The 21,352-nt window shown below is 42.1% G+C and overlaps 1 pseudogene; it reads right to left on the bottom strand.

Moving 5' to 3' along the window:
- Positions 1–18,612: 18,612 nt before the first annotated feature.
- LOC125518684 lies at positions 18,613–20,157 on the bottom strand (annotated as a pseudogene).
- Between the last annotated feature and the right edge of the window lie 1,195 nt (positions 20,158–21,352).

Below are 21,352 nucleotides of genomic sequence, written 5' to 3'. Positions count from 1 at the left end.
AACATGATTGAAGGAGAATTACGCGAAGATGAATACTCAAACCACCTCACAAAAGAGCTTGTGAGATCATGATACTGGGGGGCATTTGGAGAACTTTTATTTTTGAGGTATTTTTATATTGCACGGATAATCAGATAATAGAAAGAAAATTATTTATTTTTACTTTACTTCAATTAAATAATAGAAAGTATAGAGAGGGTACAGAAGGTTGTGCTTCTAGTTTCATCCATCTCATGTTCATCAAAAGGAATCCACTAACAAGGTTCATCAAGTCTTGTTAACAAACTCATTCCGATTAACATGAAACCAGAGAAATTTCGAATAGCACTAGGTTACCTCAACGGGGATATGCACATCCCCAATAATAAGTATATCATATTTCTTCTTGATAGTAAGAAGAGGAAATTCAAAACCTCCAAATATAATCAATGGAATTTTCCGATATAATTGATACTATGAACTTGAGGTTGTTTCCTCGGAAAGTGTACCGTATGCTCATTACCATTAAAATGAAAAGTGACATTGCCTTTGTTGCAATCAATAACGGCCCCTGCAGTATTAAGAAAAGGTCTTCCAAGAATAATAGACATACTATCGTCCTCGGGAATATCAAGAATAACAAAGTCCGTTAAAATAGTAACGTTTGCAACCACAACAGGCACATCCTCACAAATACCGACGGGTATAGCAGTTGATTTATCATCCGTTTGCAAAGATATTTCAGTAGGTGTCAACTTATTCAAATCAAGTCTACGATATAAAGAGACAGGCATAACACTAACACCGGCTCCAAGATCACATAAAGCAGTTTTAACATAGTTTCTTTTAATGGAGCATGGTATAGTAGGTACTCCTGGATCTCCAAGTTTCTTTGGTATTCCACCCTTAAAAGTATAATTAGCAAGCATGGTGGAAATTTCAGCTTCTGGTATCTTTCTTTTATTTGTAACAATATCTTTCATGTACTTAGCATAAGGATTCATTTTGAGCATATCAGTCAATCGCATACGCAAAAAGATAGGTGTAATCATTTCAGCAAAGCGCTCAAAATCCTCATCATCCTTTTTCTTGGATGGTTTGGGAGGAAAAGGCATGGGTTTTTGAACCCAAGGCTCTCTTTCTTTACCATGTTTCCTAGCAACAAAGTCTTTCTTATCATAATGTTGATTCTTTGATTGTGGGTTATCAAGATCAACAGCAGGTTCAATTTCTACATCATTATCATTACTAGGTTGTGCATTATCATGAACATCATCATTAACATTTTCATTAGGTTCATGTTCATTTCCAGATTGTGTTTCAACATTAGACATAGAGATATCATTTGGATTATCAGGTGGTTCAGCAATAGGTTCACTAGAAGTTTGCATAGTTCTATCATTTTTCTTTTTCTTCTTTTTAGAAGAACTAGGTGCATCAATTTTATTTCTCTGAGAATCTTGCTCAATTCTCTTAGGGTGGCCTTCAGGATACAAAGGTTCCTGAGTCATTCTACCAGTTCTAGTAGCCACTTTAACAGCATAATTATTTTTCTTACTATTCATCTCATTGAGCAATTCCTTTTGAGCTTTAAGTACTTGTTCTACTTGAGTGGTAACCATAGATGCATGTTTGCTAACAAGTTTAAGTTCACCTCTAATATTAGCCATATAATCACCCAAGTATTTAATCATATCAGCATCTTGTTTTAATTGTCTACCAAAATAAGCATTGAAGTCTTCTTGCTTAAACATAAAAGTATCAAACTCATCCAAGCATTGACTAGCAATTTTAGTAGGAGGGATTTCAGCTTTATCATATATATAGAGAGAATTTACCTTTACTATCTGTGCCGGGTTATCGGGGTCTGGAGGTTCTTCAATAAGTAAAGGATCAAGATCATATGTTTCTTCGATAGGCGGTAAATTAAGACCATGCATTTCTTCAATAGGAGGTAAATTCTTAACATCTTCAGCTTTAATACCTTTTTCTTTATAGATTTCTTTGCCTCTTGCATATCTTCGGGACTGAGAAATAGGACATCTCTCTTCTTCGGAGTTGGTTTAGGAATAGGATCATTAATTGGAGCAGGAGCTGGCTCAGGAGGTGTCCAATTATTTTCATTTGTCAACATATTATTCAATAAGATTTTAGCTTCATCCGGTGTTCTTTCCCTGAAAAGAGAACCAGCACAACTATCCAGGTAATCTCTAGAAGCATCGGTTAGTCCATTGTAAAAGATATCAAGTATTTCATTTTTCTTAAGAGGATGATCAGGCAAAGCATTAAGTAACTTGAGAAGCCTCCCCCAAGCTTGTGGGAGACTCTCTTCTTTAATTTGCACAAAGTTGTATATTTCCTTTAAAGCAGCTTGTTTCTTATGAGCAGGGAAATATTTAGCAGAGAAGTAGTAAACCATATCCTGGGGACTACGCACACAACCAGGATCAAGAGAATTAAACCATATCTTAGCATCACCCTTTAATGAGAACGGAAATATTTTAAGGATATAAAAGTAGCAAGATCTCTCATCATTAGTGAACAGGGTGGCTATATCATTTAATTTAGTAAGATGTGCCACAAAATTTTCACATTCATACCCATGAAAAGGATCAGATTCAACCAAAGTAATTATATCATGATCAACAGAGAATTCATAATCCTTATCAGTAACACAGATAGGTGAAGTAGCAAAAGCAGGGTCAGGTCTCATCCTAGCATTTAGAGATTGCTTATTCCATTTAGCTAATAACCTTTTGAGTTCATATCTATCTTTGCAAGCTAAAATAGCTAAAGAAGCTTCTTGATCAAATAAATAACCCTCAGGAATAACAAGTGATTCTTCATCATCATAATCAGATTCAATATTTTCAATCTCTCTAGCGCTAGAAAGTCGTTCCTCGAGAAAATCACCAAGTGGCACAGTAGTATCAAGCACAAAAGTAGTTTCATCATAAGTATCATGTATAGAAGAAGTAGCATCATCAATAACATGCGACATATCAGAACGAATAGCAGAAGCAGGTGTAGGTGTCGCAGGCTTACTCATAACAGAAGGTGAATCAAGTGCAGAGCTAGATGGCAGTTCCTTACCTCCCCTCGTAGTTGAGGGATAAATCATGGTTCTTGGATCTTTCAAGTTCTTCATAATGATAAGCAGATATAAATCCCAAGTGACTCAAAGAATAGAGCTATGCTCCCCGGCAACGGCGCCAGAAATTAGTCTTGATGACCCACAAGTATAGGGGATCACAACAGCTTTCGAGGGTAGAGTATTCAACCCAAATTTATTGATTCGACACAAGGGGAGCCAAATAATATTCTCAAGTATTAGCAGCTGAGTTGTCAATTTCAACCACACCTGGAAACTTAGTATCTACAGCAGAGTGTTTAGTAGCAAAGTAATACGATAGTGGTGGTAACGGTAACAAAAGAGTAATGAAAGCAAAGTAGTACTTTTGGTATTATGTAGTGATTGTAACAATAGCAACGAGAAAGTAAATAAGCTTAAACCAGTATATGGAAAGGTCGTAGGCATCGGATCAGTGATGGATAATTATGCCGGATGTGGTTCATCATGTAACAGTCATAACATAGGGTGACATAGAACTAGCTCCAATTCGTCAATGTAATGTAGGCATGTATTCCGAATATAGTCATACGTGCTTATGGAAAAGAACTTGCATGACATCTTTTGTCCTACCCTCCCGTGGCAGCGGGGTCCTAATGGAAACTAAGCGATATTAAGGCCTCCTTTTAATAGAGAATCGGAACAAAGCATTAGCACATAGTGAATACATGAACTCCTCAAACTATGGTCATCACCGGTAAGTATCCCGATTATTGTCACTTCGGGTTAACGGATCATAACACATAATAAGTGACGATATACTTGCAAGATAGGATCAAGAACTCTCATATATTGATGAAAACAAAATAGGTTCAGATCTTAAATCATGGCACTCGGGCCCTAGTGACAAGCATTAAGCATAGCAAAGTCATAGCAACATCAATCTCAGAACATAGTGGATACTAGGGATCAAACCCTAACAAAACTAACTCGATTACATGATAAATCTCATCCAAGCCATCACCGTCTAGCAAGCCTATGATGGAATTACTCACGCACGGCGGTGAGCATCATGAAATTGGTGATGGAGGATGGTTGATGATGACGACGGTGACGAATCCCCCTCTCCGGAGCCCCGAACGGACTCCAGATCAGCCCTCCCGAGAGGTTTTAGGGCTTGGCGGCGGCTCCGTATCCTAAAATGCGATGAAATCTTCTCTCTGATTTTTTTCTCCCCAAAACTCAATATATGGAGTTGGAGTTGGAGTCGGAGAGGCAACAGGGGGCCCACGAGGTAAGGGGCGGGGGCGCGCCCCTACCCTCGTGGAAAGGGTGTGGGCCCCCTGGTCATCATCTTTGGCGAGGATTTTTTATTATTTATTGTAAGATATTCCTTGGAGTTTCAGGTCATTCCGAGAACTTTTGTTTTCTGCACATAAAACAACATCATGGAAATTCTGCTGAAAACAGCGTCAGTCCGGGTTAGTTCCATTCAAATCATACAAGTTAGAGTCCAAAACAAGGGAAAAAGTGTTTGGAAAAGTAGATACGACAGAGACGTATCAGTGGTGTGTAGTTAGCTAGGAGTAATGAAGAGAGAGAAAGGTAGGTAGAAGAGGGAGAGTAATGGGGGGAGAAGTATTGAGGAAGAAGAAGAGTGGGAGAGGGAGGATGGGAGGTAGGGGAAGGGAGGATGGGCGGGAAGGATGGGTGGGTGGAAAAAGGTGGTGGGGTCCTGCGACTTAGCAGTAGTGCGGGAGCGAGAACGCGCTACTTCTAATGGAGTAGCAGTAGTGCGTGTTTCTCGCACGCGCTACTTCCAAAAGGGGCCAACCGTGTCGACAATTTCAAAATTAGCAGCAGCAACCTGAGCAAAAAGCGCGCTACTACGATTTGTGTGGTAGTAGCGCGCCCCGCGACACCGCGCTGCTGCTAAACTTAGGGTGTTGGTTACTGTCTGTGGATTTTTGTAGCAGCGCGGTTTAGCCCCCAAGCGCTACTGCTAAATTCACATCAGTAGCGTGTTTTCCTTGACCGCCCTACTGCTAATTAGCAGTAGCGCTTCTTTTTGTGCTGCGTTGCTGCTAATATTCTGTGTATAAGGTTTTCCCTAGTAGTGTTAGGTCCCATGCAAGAAATAGGAATGAATTTCAAACACCAGGGCATTGTTGATTGCCGGCAAAACATTGAGATGACTCATTTTTAAATACTAGTAAATCCAAAACTCATCTGAAATTCATGAAACTTGGCATGCTTTCATGGAGCGGCATCAACATGCCGTGGTAAAAATTGTGTCTCGTTTGAGGCAGGTTTGGGTATATGCTTCTCACAAACCAGAGTTTCTCACAACAAGCATCAAGGTTTTGGTAGGGAACGTCCCACCTTTGGGGACGAAACGATATTCACTGCCTCTTATTGCTTCCAAAAAATTTCTCGTGTCAACATAGAACAACAGGAGTGCTGTGTCAATTTTTGTGATTTTTCAGGGTTCTTTCGAACATTTTTATGCATTAACTGAGTTTTCTATGCATTTATGTGCATATTCAACTTTGAACTACATGCACATGCTCCAGTGCATATAAATTGGTTGAAAAAATCAAATCTGTGTCCTTGGGTGCATGCTTAGGTCCCATGCAATAAATGGGAATGAATTTCAAACACCAGGGCACCGTTGGTTGCTGACAAAACATTGAGATGCCTAGTTTTTAAATTCTAGTAAATCCAAAACTCGTCTGAAATTCATGAAACTTGGCATGCTATCATGGAATGGCACCCGACATGATGTGGTATTTTTCGTGTCCATTTTGAGAGAAGGTGCACTCGAATAATGACAGCCAACAAAGGCATTTTGAAAAAATAGCTGCCACTTAATATCTCAAATGTTTGTATAATTCAAAACGTGTGCATTCTATTAACCATTCACGTGACGCCGCGTGTCTTGGTTTTAATGGTTGTAGGAGGTGCCGTGCGGACAGCTGCTTGACCTTGACTGAACGGGAGGCGTGCGAGCGTAGGTCGGTGCGCAGGCTGACCGAGAGGCGTGCAAGCTCTCCTCCAATGCGCAGCCTCATTGGGAAGTGTGTGAGCTTTACGTTGCGCAGGCTCACTGGGAAGCAAGCCCTTTGACTTCCATGGTCGCCCGCCTTCCTCTCCATTAATGGAGCCCGAGCTGCTGTTTAATATGGGCAGCCTTACTATTCGCCTCCCATTCCCCTCCCCCCCCCCCCCCCCCCCCCCCGCAGACCTCGACTACCATGGCACAGAATGATCGTCTGCCACTAGTCTTCAAGTTTGGTGAAGTCGACTCCGAGCCGGAGAAGATAGAAAATAAGGAGGAATGGGGCCTCATGGACATGGCCCAGACTGAGCTGGCCGCGGCGGTTGCTGCCCTCGCTCCCGTCCCAGCTCCCATCCACGCGCCCGCGCCAGGGACCATCCCCGTAAAATTGACGGGCTGGTCGCCGAGCACTATCGCAGAGCTGGAAGGCGCGGGCGTCAGCGAGGTCCCCGCGGACGCAGCGCCAGCGCCCGTGCCCGTGCATGCCCCTCCACCCACCGTGCCACTGGCCCCTATGCGTTTGGCTACATCCGTCGCGCCCCTCCACCCACCGTGGCGCCGGTCCCCGTGCGTTTGGCTGCACCCACCGCGCCCGTGCCTGTGCCCCCCCTCAGCGGCATGGGATGCTGCCATCGACCGCTACCTCTCAGCGACGCCAGTTGCCGTCCACCCGCGCCCCGCTCGTCGATCGCGCGACGACATGATGTTTGATTTACAAGTGAAGAACATTTTGTGCTGCCTTGAAGACTTCAACAACGGGGTCCCGGAGGACAACGACGACAACGACGGTGCAGCACGCCGCCTCCGCCGCCGCCGGAAATAGTTTTTTGGGGGTTTAATACTGTATCTCGAATTCTCGATCATATGAATATAAATTCGCAGTGTGACTGAATGAAAGATATGGTTTGAACGAACTTGCGTTTTTCTCTCTCAATGTACAGACTTATCAAACGATTTTCTTTTGAAAAAAACGTCAACGGTTTTTAAATATAAAACACTCATCGCAAACGTTTTAGTTAGAACACCCGTATGCAAACCGACAGCTTCCCCAGGAAGCCAAGGGAAAATGTGCCGAGCAGGATTTCTGCATCCCTTCAACGCAAATGGTTGTTTTGCATGACCCATGTGCAACCACGTAGAGACAATTGGGTAAGATTTGCATATCTGCCATTTTGGGTATGTTGCCATTTCTCAAACTAGAAAGATTGACATTTGTTTATCTAGTAACATTGCCATTTGTCAACCTTGTAACACTATGGTTTGTCAAAATATGCAGCTACAAATCACTAGCACTATCTAATTTTTGCAACTAAAATCACTAGCAATGTTCATATGGACACCACTAGCAGGCTTGAGTTCATGGACTCATATGCAAATGTACCATTGATTACAGACAACAAGTCATCAACCCACAACGAGAACGAGGATACACGTTAGATTATAGATCATTTCCAACAAAACATTCTAGTAAAGTTTTTCTCACACAACAAATAACAAAGCAATGAAATGAACTTTAGCTCAACCACTCGTCGGCGTTGGAAACGCTTGCTTTGAACCAGAAGTGTTTCTCTGGGAAGGGCCAGCTACTGTCAATCTTGACACCAACGCAGGACTGATCATCCAGGCTGAAGCGGCCTATTTCAATACCCATATTGGGACGGTAGGGAAGCATAGTAATTACCGAGGTATAGATACAGTTGCTTCTCATAAATGGTAGTAACGTTGTGTCAACAGCATCTGGATCGCCTTCCACCATCATTGGATAGTTTTATCCAAGGAAGAGCGAGTTTCCTCCAAGACTTCCAATAATGAACCAGGGAGAAGGTGTTGGCGCTAGTACACCATATCCATCCCGATACCGTGCAACGGATGTTGGAATAGGTCTGGAGAGTGCGACCATACGAGACAACACCTACTTCCTTAGTAACATTAGTAGTGCCCCGTATACAGACAAGAAGAGGTGATCCATTGGAATAAGTTGCCAGGCGCCACTGAGTATATGGGTCCTGCTCGTCCCCATGCTCGTGAATAAAAATTTCATGTATAGGTGGTGGAATGTTCACAGGACCTTGGAAACACAAGAAGGTTAATTAGTAAAGGGAAACTAGCTAACCTGCATGCATGTGGATGAAACAATTATAATTACAGTGGAAGACAAACATACCGAAATCATGAGGATTCCATGGAAAAACAGTGCCACGAGTGGTGGAAGCAAACACAAGATCCTCGTATTGAATTGCATCACAGTACTGACCCGTGTATAGAAACTGATTTTTGAGCAATATCCATCGAGGCATGGAAGTAAGGAAGGCAGCAAGCTTGTAGAAGATAGCAACAACTTCATAGTTCGTGTAATCCCAAGAGTGGTTGGGAACTCGACAAATTGCTATCTTTCGTAGATGACAGTTACCATGATCGTATTTGAACTCACGTAGACCATCTGTGTGCTCAACCTCTGGGTAGTCTGAGATTTTTGGAAGTGGAACCTAGTGACGAGTGTACACATTCACAAGTTCCCACTCGCAGTTGTACCCAATATAAACAACCCAATCTCCATTTGCGCCTGCCCAAGCCTTGCCCTCAAGCGATGGCATCTTAACATCATACGTATGATTATCAAGCGGCATCAACTTACACAAGGCGAGGCTTCCCTTGTCCCCGCGCCAGTCAGCAGGGTCACGACGAAGAAGATAGGGGAGATCAAACTGCTCCTGGACCCTTGGGTTCCTTGTAATGATGTTATTAGTTGAGTCAAGAATGGTCTTGAACGAACCTGCCATGTTAGCCGAGGTGATGATGTCGCACCGATCAATGAGTTCCTCCACGTCGTCATCATTCAGATCGGGGCAAGAATAACGGGGTCATTTCCGGCTTGTTCCTTCCCTCCATGGAGAAGATGGCCAAACAATGGCAGAAGGAAGGGTGAAGGCAAATGGAGGAGGGAGGAAGAGCTAGCGTGCGACAGCAGTTCCAAATCGAGAGGGAAAGGCGAAGAGTCGGTGGACGGTTGCCACGGTACATGAAGAGGCGCCTGGGGAGCGAACAGTTTCCATAAAGGTCACACACTGACGACAAGGGCCGAGTGAACCGCATGCAATCCCATCGCACAACACACACGTCTTGTTAAGTTGAACCGTTTCTGTACTCTTGTGTCAAAGCAAACAGTTCATCCGAGTGAACCGCATGTCGTATATCCCACACACCTTGATCTGGCTGACCGTTTTTTTTGTGTTGCCTAATCACAAACAGTTCATCCGAGTGAACTGTATGTTGTATATCGCACACACCTTCATCTGGCTGCCCGTTTCTTTTGTGTTGCCTAATCACAAACAGTTCATCCGAATGAACCGTATGCTGTGTATCGCACACGCCTTCATCTCGCTGCCCGTTTCTTTTGTTCCTCCTCATCGCAAACAGTTAATTGAACTGAACCATATGCCCTTCATCGCACACACAACTAAAACCTGAACCATGTTTGATGCATCCGTCATCGCAAACATTTTATATGTTTCTGACGGTTTTCATACAGCACCGTTCGTGATTATGGCATTGCACACAATTTCTCAAAGGGTCTCTGATCGAAGTGTCGCGTTAGCAGCATCCTGCAGTAGTGAAGGCTCCATCACTCTAGTAGCCATCTCATGAGCTGATCGTCATTGTTGATGTTGGTGGCAAAAATGAGGAGGAACACCACAAGAGGTTGTTGATGTTCTTTTTATATATATAAACTTCTCCTCTATTCATTCAAAAGTATTGCAGCATCGTTTACAAGTAGAGGGATAACCTCATCAGGGGGCGTTATCCATCCAAACATGATTCTCAAGCTAACGGAGATGATTGTTTCTTATTTACGCGAAGTGAAATATGTGCTATCTGGCAGTGAAATAAAAGATGATTCACATCAATTTAGAGCATTTCCAAATCTTGAATGGAGTTAATGGATTTAGTGCTGAAGATTTATTGAAGACACAAGGGAAATTCAAGTGTTAGTATTGGGGACCACTAACTTGAATGTCAAGTTAAGCAATTGGAGAAGTATCGAAAATAACCGCCCTCATGCAGGGCTGAAGTGCGGCAGCCAAACAAGTCGAATGACTATTATGACTTGCCATCCAAGTAAAGAAGCCGCTGAAACCCCAAGTGATTACATTGGGATCCCATGAATCCAAGATCGAGAATAGACATATTAGCTGCTGCAGTGTTGTCATGTTTCTAGTGAGCCATCACATGACGATGATGGCAACGACTCCATCCAGGCCACGACCAGCCTCGCGCTGCAGCCGGCAGGGACACTGACGTCTCCATCTCATTAGACAATAGTATTGAAGGACATAGCTTGATGTTGTAATTGTAGAAGGTTAATGTTTGAAAGCATTACATCTCTCAATAAGCATGTTTGACAAGCAAACCAATTATGATATTTCTAAATATGGAAATAGTTGACAAACACAACAAGCTAATAAAAATGAGCTTTCAAATCTTGAATCTACTACAAATATTTCTAGCACGTAACATAACTAAAAGGTCAGTAGAAGGCCAAGTGAGCATATACCAGGGACAATGTGCGGAAAAGGGGCTGCTCCCATGATCCAGTTTGCCACATGTGTCACTTGGCGGATGAAGACACCATTCACTTGCTAACTCAATGCCCATTTGTTCAGGCTCTTTGGCAGCTCATGCTGCTACCTGCAATCTCCCGGCTACTTTAGCCCCCTCCAGCGACACCACCTACCTCTCAGACTGGGTGGAAAGTTTCATTGCCAAACCTGCTGCCCTGAAGAAGGGCTGGAACTGCCTAGTGCGGGCCATACGATGGTTCACGCGGAAGGAGTAAAATGCCAGAATTTTTTGCAACTCAAGTTCCACCATTTTTAGTGTCTTCAATCTGATGTTGGATGAGATCTCACTTTGGACAGAAGCCGGGCACCCCAAGATCATGCTTTTGGTCGATAGACCCCAAGAGCCTAATTGTTTCTTGGCTAACCTTGTTGTTTGTTGTACATGTGTTGTTCTTCCTTTTGTTTATTGCTATCTGTTATGTACGGCTGCTTTTATAAATGAAATAAAAAGGCCGCCCACTCAACATTTAGTCAAAAAGTAGCAGATTATATCCAATAATTCATATGATTGCAAAAAAATGATTCCAACCCGATCTTTCACACCCAATGGTTACTTGTCTTCTCCTTTATAACATATTGTATATCTACTTCCCACATTAATATGCTTGATACCGATGTTTCTTAGTCGCCAATCCGTAGATACTATTCTTATTGTATGAATTATGAATGAATGAAATAGAGATGCACATTTATCACATCCAAATCGAACAACACTACAAAGGACTAAAAAGAGAGTAAAAATTCAGGGGGGACCACTACATACTCGGTGGTCGTTCACATTGGCTGCCTCAGCCCCACGCCGTTCTCTAACAAAATTACTATAATGAATGGATGCCCCTTCCATAAATTGATAAATGTGAGATTCCAAGAGACCTTTAGATGTGCGAGTTTCTTTTTCACTGGTTCCCTTTTTGTCTCTAGCTGCCTTTCCACTGCATACAGAGTTCAGTTTATCATCAGAAAATTCAGCTACAAGCCTACAACAATGCAACAAAAATGTGTACAAGGCATAATACTGATTGTGACTAAAATATTCAGATTGTATAATTGTACTTGGCGAAGAAGCATTTACCTACAGGATAAAAATAAAGTAATAAAAGAAGCACAACACACATTACTAATTTGCAAATTTTCGTAAAAGAAAGAGAAAAGGGATTACTAAAGAATAGTACAAACCGGAAGCATACCCATACTCGGTTGTTCAATCCAAGATCTATCTCAAATGATATGTTTTTTCTCCCAAGGGCCTCTCACATTCTTAACAGGCCAGTTGATGTTTCAAATGTATAACCATCTGCACTTGCTGCAAAATACTATATTACTATATTGGGATAGCAGTATCAGGAAACTAAAACACAACAACATTCCATCACTAAAATGTTGTCACGGGTGATCTGAGCAAAGATTACCAACACAATATTTCTTTACTTCTAATTTTCAAAGCAGATAGAAACACTGAATTACAAGCTTGAAGATTTGCCATCCATTATGAAAGCACTGGATTCATGATGCCATTCACTTTCACCTCTGGGGCATATATATTGTGTTAAACTGCTGGAGAGAACACGCATAAGTATATATAATAACTATGTATGAAGCTTAGGGGAGGATACTGAATATTAGATGTTGATAGTGACCTTTTCGACACATTTAACCTGAGATCATATTTGATAGATGGTATGTCTCCAGCGTATCTATAATTTTTGATTGTTCCATGCTATTATATATTGTGTTTTGGATGTTTAATGAGCTTTATTATACACTTTTATATTATTTTTAGGACTAACCTATTAACCCAAGGCCTAGTGCAAACTGCTGTTTTTTGCCTATTTCAGTCTTTCGCAGAAAAGGAATATCAAACGGAGTCCAAACGGAATGAAACCTTCAGGAGCGTGATTCTTGGAACAAACGTGATCCAGAGGACTTGGAGTGGACATCAAGCAACCAACAAGGAGGCCACGAGGCAGGGGGCGTGCCTACCCCCTGGGTGCGCCCTCCCCCCTCATGGGCTCCTCGTGACTCAACCGACCTACTTCTTCCTCCTATATATGTTCATATACCATCCAGGAGCACCACGAAACCCAATTTCCACCGCCGCAACCTTCTGTACCCAAGAGATCCCATCTTGGGGCCTTTTTCGGAGCTCCGTCGGAGGGGGCATCGATCACGGAGGGCCTCTACATCAACTCCATGGCCCCTCCGATGATGTGTGAGTAGTTTACTTCAGACCTTCGGGTCCATAGTTATTAGCTAGATGGCTTATTCTCTCTCTTTGGATCTCAATACAAAGTTCTCCTCGATCTTCTTGGAGATCTATTTGATGTAACTCTTTTTGTGGTGTGTTTGTCGAGATCCGATGAATTGTGGTTTATGATCAAGTCTATCTATGAACAATATTTGATTCTTCTCTGAAATCTTTTGTGTATGATTGATTATCTTTGCAAGTCTCTTCGAATTATCAGTTTGGTTTGGCCTACTAGATTGATCTTTTTTGCAATGGAAGAAGTGCTTAGCTTTGGGTTCAATCTTGCGGTGCTCGATCCCAGTGACAGAAAGGGAAACGACATGTATTGTATTGTTGCCATCGAGGATAAAAGGATGGGGTTTATATCATATTGCTTGAGTTAATCCCTCTACATCATGTCATCTTACCTAATGTGTTACTCTCTTCTTATGAACTTAATACTCTAGATGCATGCTGGATAGCGGTCGATGTGTGGAATAATAGTAGTAGATGCAGGCAGGAGTCGGTCTACTTGTCACGGACGTGATGCCTATATACATGATCATGCCTAGATATTCTCATAATTATTCGCTTTTCTATCAATTGCTCGACAGGAATTTTTTCACCCACCGTAATACTTATGCTATCTTGAGAGAAGCCACTAGTGAAACCTATGGCCCCCGGGTCTATTCTCCATTATATTAATCTTTCGTCAACAAGTTATTTCTATTACCTTTTATTTTGGAATCTTTACTTTTAATATTTATCATAAAAATACCAAAAATATTATCTTATCATCTCTATCAGATCTCACTCTCGTAAGTGACCGTGAAGGGATTGAAAACCCCTTTATCGCGTTGGTTGCGAGATTCTTATTTGTTTGTGTAGGTACGAGGGACTTGTGTGTGGCCTCCTACTGGATTGATACCTTGGTTCTCAAAACTGAGGGAAATACTTACGCTACTTTGCTGCATCACCCTTTCCTCTTTAAGGGAAAACCAACACAGTGCTCAAGAGGTAGCAAGATGGATTTCTGGCGCCGTTGTAGGGGAGGCTATGCACAAGTCAAGACATACCAAGTACCCATCACAAACTCTTATCCCTCGCATTACATTATTTGCCATTTGCCTCTCGTTTTCCTCTCCCCCAATTCATCCTTGCCATTTTTATTTGCCCTCTTTTTCCGTTCCCCTTCTCTTTTCTAGTTCGTCTCTTTTTGCTTGTTTCTTGTTTGCTTGTGTGTTGGATTGCTTGCTTGTCACGATGGCTCAAGATAATACTAAATTGTGTGATTTTTCCAATACCAACAATAATGATTTTATTAGCACTCCGATTGCTCCTCTTACCGATGTTGAATCTTGTGAAATTAATGCTGCTTTGGTGAATCTTGTCATGAAAGATCTGTTTTCCGGCCTTTCTAGTGCAGATGCCGCTACCAGTCTAAACAACTTTCACTACTGGAATCTGGCACTTTGCCATCTGCCATGGAAGATGGCAAAGGCATGGTCGGCGGATGGCAAACAGTTTGTCTGAAACCCTGCCGGCAAAGGCTTCTTTGCCGTCTGCTGGCTGATGGCAAAGAGCCTGTAGCTTTGCCATCAGCTGGCAGATGGCAAAGCCTCTTAACGAGGTTAGCCCCGTTAGAAGGCTAACGGCATACTTTGCCGTCAGCCAGCAGATGGCAAAGGCTGCAGGCTCTTTGCCGTCTGCCAGCAGATGGCAAAGGCTGCAGGCTCTTTGCCGTCTGCCAGCAGATGGCAAAGTATGCAGGCTCTTTGCCGTGTGCCAGCAGATGGCAAAGGCTGCATGCTTTGCCGTCTGCCAGCACATGGCAAAGAGCTCTGCCATCTGCTGGCAGATGGCAAAGAGCCCAAATAGGCCAGCCCAAATTTTACATGTAGATGACACGTGGCCTCTTTGCCATCTGCCAGCAGATGGCAAAGTGACTATATTGCCCCATTTATTTTTATTTTCTTATATCAATTCATTTTCACAGAAAATCAAACACAAATATATTTATATGACCAATATAGCATATTCAACACATATTACCAATAGTCATGAACACATATATCAAATACATGTTACCAATAGTAGCAAGTTTCATCCATACATATACATAGTTTCATCAATATTACACAGTTTCATCCATAGGTAGCAAGTTTCACAAGGTCAAAACAAAAACTAAATACAAGCACTCCATCAACCCAAGCTTCCGTGATCTTAAGCAAATCTGTAAAATGGGAAAGAAGAAAGTTAGAAGAAGAAGACTAGAAGAAGATTATTATGATGCAACTAAAATGTGAAGATTATTATGATGTCCGAGTTCAATTTGTTTTCTATCATGTCCTATCATTGTGTTGTTCACTCCAAGGATTAATTCCCGAATATACTCACCTGCAATCTTGGATGCCATATATCATATATCCGGTTACAGTTTTTTACATCTTTGGACAGCAGAATAAATTGGTCCCATTATTAATGAACTGGTGAACACTTGATGCAAAGGAGCATGTCATCTATTAGTTTCTCACTGATCGAACTACCATGGTATAGGTCATTATGTTCACATAAAAAAGGAATTGGAAGTTGAGCATGCTCTCATGTGCTCTTTGTTTCTGAATCTCCTAGACTGAGCAGAGGCAAGCACGTGGAGATGATCATGAACCAACACGTTATGGATTCTGATGTCAATGGTGGGGACTATTTTAGAAAACGTTTCGTGCAAAAGGTGTGCTCAAGTTTAGATGCAGAGAGGTCTGCACCACTGTATTCATAACCATCCGTACATTATGGTGGAGTTGAGGAAAGGAGCATTACCAGGGATGTGATTTTAGCAGCATCTATAGATAAATGGCTGCTACAAAGGGCAGAAGATGCATGCAGTCACCAGCATCAACTTTTGGAGTGTGCGCTACTGGGATCAGTCTCTCCAGCTTCAGGTAAACTATTCACTCAGCCACTCAGCTATTTATGTCAGATCTAGAAGTATTTTCTATAGCACACCATGTGTTAGTTTGATCTGATAAGGTTGAAATACTATGAAGCTCATGGCAATCAATGGATTGATTTTGGGGAGTATACTTTCTATAATTACTGTGACAGTATGAAACATATATTGCTATATAATCAAGATTTAATGTACACTATTCAGTATACCTGATATGACTATGATAGAGAACATAATATATTGTATTTTATTTGTAATTTTGTATACATCTATCTATCTATCTATATGTATCTATCTATAGCTATACTAATTATATATAGACTCCCAACAAATTACACATTAATCAGAAAATAAGAGTCGTTCTATCTAATCCATGTAATCCTTGGCTGAAATCTTGACCAAGAAAAAATCAGCCAGAAAAAACTTCTTGAACGGCCCACAAATAACAAACTATCTTTTTTTAGAAGACTCGCAGTTTTCACGGCTGTAGAAGAAATAGAAGCCGAGTGAGATACTCCCTATCAACAACCGTGAAGATAAGTTAGAAAAAAACATGAAAGGATATACAAAAACACTTAAAAGGAGAAGAAGCCGAAAGAGATAAGGCTCACAGTCCTTTCACGTACAAGCCAAGGACACCCCAAAAGTATCTACCTTCTCCACGTCTCTTTCTCTCTCCTTTAAGAAAACAACCTGAAGCAACAACGGGCCATGTAGTCTCCATGGTCTCCTTAGCCCCAGGAACAATTCATGTTGCTCTCAAATTGTGCAAGCAAGTTCGGGCGTCGATACGATGTGCTCAAGGAGTGTATTGCATCACAATTGTTTTGTTAAGGTTTGTTTTCTCATCTAGATGAGGTTCGTTTTCTCATAATCTTTTGTTCTGAATTTCTTTCTTCCCTTGAATCTACCATGACTTTGGATCGGGTTCAATTTGTTTTCTATACTATCATGTGATAGTGTTCTTCTTTCCAAGGATTAAATCCTGAATATTTTCACCTACAACATATGGATATCTAATCGAGATCATCAGGTCAGATCTGGTGAGCTTATAAATTAAACTTGATGTCTAGACAAGCAACATCACAAGAAGGAGCATCCTTTCAGTTGTCAACATCGAGCTGGTCAAGCTACTCCAAATTCAATTTTTGCACCGACAAAATATGTCCAGTAACTTTCTGTGAATCACATGTGACAACAACTATTTTTTTCTGACAACTACAGGTTAAATAGAGCATGACCAGCTGCATCGACTGCTCTTAACTGATTCCTACCTGCAGCTCTATAAATAAGCAAGTGTTCATCTGATACCTATTGACTGCAGATTGGGGATAATTAGCAACATAATATTGATACATAGAAATACTGAGTGAGAGTATGACCAGCTGCATCGACTGCTCTTCTAATAATTCCGCATCAGCTGCCACTCATCTTGACGTCCACGCCAAGCCTCATATAGATGGTAGGATATCTTCTGTACATAGTAGTTCTTTTGTAACCTGATTGTAATATCATTAATGATGTATCTGTGTAGTCCATATATATGTGAATATGAGATGGGCGAGGTGTGCAATTAGCAGCCCGTTCTTTCTGAGCTATACGAGTTTTTCTTGGTTATCCTATTTCGGCGGTTTCATATTTAGAGACGCTTATGAAATTACACATCATATGCCTATTTAATAAGGATGTGTTCACTGGTACCTGTTTTGGCTGATTGAGGTTAATAAGCAACAATATATTGTAAATAAAAATATTGAGCTTTTCCCAATTTGTGGTGCCTAAGTTTTATTTTGGCAGTTTCATATTACAAAACGTTATGAAACTAAATAGCATAGAATTCCTGCAAAAAAAAAGAAACTGTGCTTTTGATAAATAATAAGATGTCTGCAAATGGTTTCGCATCTTGCAGTGATGCTATGAGAACTTTGAAATATATGATAAATTTTTACTAACAATATCAATGATAAATATATGGTTGTTTTTGTAAGTTGCATTGCTTAAAGATTTTTCGAAAGCAATACCTGAATCTGGCTTTTGTATAGTTCTTTTTGTTTTACCTTTTTTATGGATTAACTTAGCACATATACTGTAATTATTTTCGTTCTGAAGGGGACTATAGGAGGAAAGGTAATACGAGATGATCATCGCACTTCTCCAAATCTGCTCTATCCATGTTCTACCACTATGTTGTCTCTCTCTTTTCTTTCATACCTACTATTTGTATAAGGTCTGTACGTTCAAATTATCTATCTTACGACATTTTTTGTTGATCGGAATGCTTACTACCTGGCCCTGTACTATGTAATGCATGCAGAAAATATCCAGATTGATCTGAATTATATACTTTTAAATTAAACCAAATATAATGCATGTGACAAACCAGTTTCAGTATTCATTTTTCACTTTCCCCGAGGCACGTGCTCTAAAAGATTATTTTTTTGATATTCTTACGGTGAGAGAGACATAGGTCAAACTCTCAAAGAATTTGTTGAGGAAGATGATTCCTCTATATAGTCTATATATGTGAACTATGAACCCTTTGGTTCTTTACACCGGCGTGAGTATATGATGCAGAGAATAAAGTGCTTTCCATTTGACCTGTTGGTCAGTAGCGTACACGTTGCACTAGAAAATCATAATTTAGAAAAGGTTCATTCTTAGGATCTGTTGGTTAGGACATCACTTATTGCTATATATGGATTAAATGCCCAAAAAAGCCAATTCTTATGGTAAAATATAGTAGAAAGACTAGCCCGTGCATCGCACGGGTTTGACGACTAGTAGTGTTAACCACTGTATGCAGTAACTGAATTTCATATCCACAGCACAGCAATGGCAATCAGCAATCGGCAATCGTAAACAGGCCATGACAGAGCTCACCTCGAGCGCTTCGACGGTGAGGAGCAGGACAATGATCTTCTCGGAGAACCTCTGGCACTCCTCGTGGTCGTGCGAGAGGCGGCGCCTGTAGGAGAGGTTGTAGAAGAGGGACCGGAGCTCCTTGAGCTTGGCCTTGGCGACGGCGAGATCGCGCAGGCAGCTGAGCACCTAGGAGTGGTGGGCGAGGTGCGCCCTGTAGTTCATCTGGATGAGCAGCGCGGCATCCTGCGGCGACAGCTCCTTGGCCTTCCCCTTGCCGTTCCCCATGGCAAAGGCCTGCATCATCAGAAAGAGAGACAAATGTCAGGCGGTCAGTACACATATGACAGTAGTCCATTGCAAGGGAGCAGAATCCTCAAGCTGATATCATTTAGAGCAGAGTTCAGCCAATTTGTAGCCAGTACTAAGCACAGATCTAGAGTGTGGACACTAGCATCCTCTAAAATTCCAAATTTTCTCTCAAATCCAGCGAGAGGTAACTTGGTTCTATTGGAAATTCTACTGGAAATCACACATTTCGTTCAGATCGGGCCACAGAACCCAAACCCCCGCAAAAATCTCATCTTTTGTGCTGAGTACCGTACCTTGCGGATGGCGTCGCAGCCGGCGGTGTTGTCCTCGGGGATCTCCTCGATCTGGACGCACGTCCTCGCCGGCTTCTTCTTCTTGTCAACCTCCTTGTCCTTGGCGACGGCCTTGATCTTCTTGGGCTTCTCCAGCCTACGCTCCTCGACCTCCAGCTCATCCTCGTCGTCGTCGGAGGCGGTGAAGTCCTCCTCCCAGGTGTAGGCATGTGACCATGGCTCGAGCGAGCCTTTGCCCTTGATCTCGGTGCCCCACTTGGTCTTGGTCTTGCCTCCGGTGCCGCCCTTGGACTTGGCCTCCCACCTCCACTTGCGGTCGAATCCGTCGTCGTTGGGGGAGGCGAGCTCCGCCTCCCACTTGAGCGCCCGGCCCCCGCCGTGTGGCTTCTCCTCCACCGTCCACTTGACCTTCCGGCCGCCGGGCTCCGTGGCCGCGTAGGTGTACTTGCGGCGCGCCGGTTGCGGGGCGGCCACGCGGGCCGCGAGCTCGAGCACGGCGACGCGGTCAGTGAGGTCGTGCAAGAGGAAGGCGTGTGGGGAGGGGATGGGGGCGGGGCGAAGAAGGGGTCGGCGGGGAGGTAGTGGTTGAGGAGGTCAGGGTGGTGGGGGAAGGCGAAGCGGGATGGGGATGGGGGTGGGAGGAAGGGGCGCAGGAGGCGGAGAGAGAGGAGGTAGGTGGTGGTGTGTGGATGAGATGCGAACGTCTTTTTTTACCTGGATGGGTGGGGAGAGAGGGAGGGGATAACCCCACAGTTTTTTTACCTGGAAAAAAATAACCCCATCTCTTTGCCATCTGCCAGCAGATGGCAAAGAATCTTTGTCGTCTGCTGGCAGATGGCAAAGAGGTGGGGCTGGTACGCCGTTACATGCTTGACGGCCATAGGATTTGCCAACCTCTTTGCCATCTGCTGGCAGATGGCAAAGATTATTTGCCATGCACTAGCAGATGGCAAAGAATTGGCTGATGGCAACCATGTTCTTTGCCGTCTGTCAGTTCTTTGCCATCTGTTTTTTATAAACAGATGGCAAAGACGTTCTTTGCCATCAGCTGGCAGATGGCAAAGAGCTGGCTGATGGCAAATTCCCTGTTTCCAGTAGTGTTTGTTGATTTGTGTGATATGCAAAAGAAGAAAGATGTGGATAATGATATTGCTAAATTGAAGCTATTCCCGTTTTCGCTTAGAGATCGTGCTAAAATTTTGTTTTCGTCTTTGCCTAAAAATAGTATCAATTCATGGAATAAGTGCAAAGATGCTTTTATCTCTAAGTATTTTCCTCCCGCTAAGATCATAACTCTTAGAAACGATATTATGAATTTTAAGAAACTTGATCATGAACATGTTGCACAAGCTTGGGAGAGGATGAAATTAATGATACGTAATTGCCCTACACATGGTTTGAATCTTTGGATGATTATACAAAAAAATTATGCCGGATTGAATTTTGCTTCTAGAAATCTTTTAGATTCGGCCGCGGGAGGCACTTTTATGCAAATCACTTTAGGAGAAGCTACTAAACTCCTAGATAATATTATGGTTAATTATTCTCAATGGCATACTGAAAGATCTACTAATAAAAAGGTCCACGCTATAGAAGAAATCAATGTTTTGAGTGGAAAGATGGACGAACTTATGAAATTGTTTGATCATAAGAGTGTTTCTTCTGATCCTAATGATATGCCTTTGTCTAATTTGATTGAGAATAATGATGAATCTATGGATGTGAATTTTGTTGGTAGGAACAATTTTGGTAATAACGCGTATAGAGGTAATTTTAATCCTAGGCCGTTTCCTAGTAATTCCTCTAATAATTATGGTAATTCCTACAACAATTCTTATGGAAATTATAATAAGATGCCCTCTGATTTTGAATCTACTAGTAAAGAATTTATTAGTTCGCAAAATAGTTTCAATGCTTTGATTGAAGAAAAATTGTCTAAGATTGATGAGTTGGCTACGAACGTGGATATAATTCTCTTGATGTTGATT

Source organism: Triticum urartu, chromosome 7 (assembly GCF_003073215.2).
Source record: "Triticum urartu cultivar G1812 chromosome 7, Tu2.1, whole genome shotgun sequence".
In the NCBI taxonomy this organism is placed as follows: domain Eukaryota; kingdom Viridiplantae; phylum Streptophyta; class Magnoliopsida; order Poales; family Poaceae; genus Triticum; species Triticum urartu.
This window is presented reverse-complemented; position numbering and strand designations above follow the sequence as displayed.